At 48.9% G+C, this 284-nt stretch overlaps 1 protein-coding gene across 1 annotated transcript in view; it reads right to left on the reverse strand.

The window, feature by feature from the left end:
• LOC104538983 (serine/threonine-protein phosphatase 4 regulatory subunit 1-like) overlaps positions 1–196 on the reverse strand; it is a 23,051-nt gene extending 22,855 nt beyond the window's left edge. Inside the window, exon 1 of the mRNA XM_010182382.1 lies at positions 157–196. The gene's annotated coding sequence lies outside the window, so the exon portion shown is untranslated. The remainder of the gene's footprint in view (positions 1–156) is intronic.
• Between the last annotated feature and the right edge of the window lie 88 nt (positions 197–284).

The following is a 284-nucleotide window of genomic DNA, read 5'->3' on the forward strand; positions in this document are numbered from 1 at the left end:
TCCCCTACCATTACAACCAACCTCAAGATCCTCCCTTCACCATAACCTGGATAAATACGCGGAGAGTGAAAGAGAGCGACAGAAAGACCCCGGGGTAGGGGGAGAGCGAGGGAGGTCCTAAACAGGGAACAGAAAAATAAAAAAACAGTTACTCACAATCATCTAAGTCATCCTGCAAATCCACAAAATATAAAGGGATCCCTACAAACAAAAACAGAAGAGAAATACCGGGGCGTTGGTTTCGGGGGGTTGGTTTCGGAGGGCTGCAGCAAGGACGGCGGCAG

Source organism: Mesitornis unicolor, unplaced genomic scaffold, assembly GCF_000695765.1.
Source record: "Mesitornis unicolor isolate BGI_N332 unplaced genomic scaffold, ASM69576v1 scaffold15514, whole genome shotgun sequence".
NCBI lineage: Eukaryota > Metazoa > Chordata > Aves > Mesitornithiformes > Mesitornithidae > Mesitornis > Mesitornis unicolor.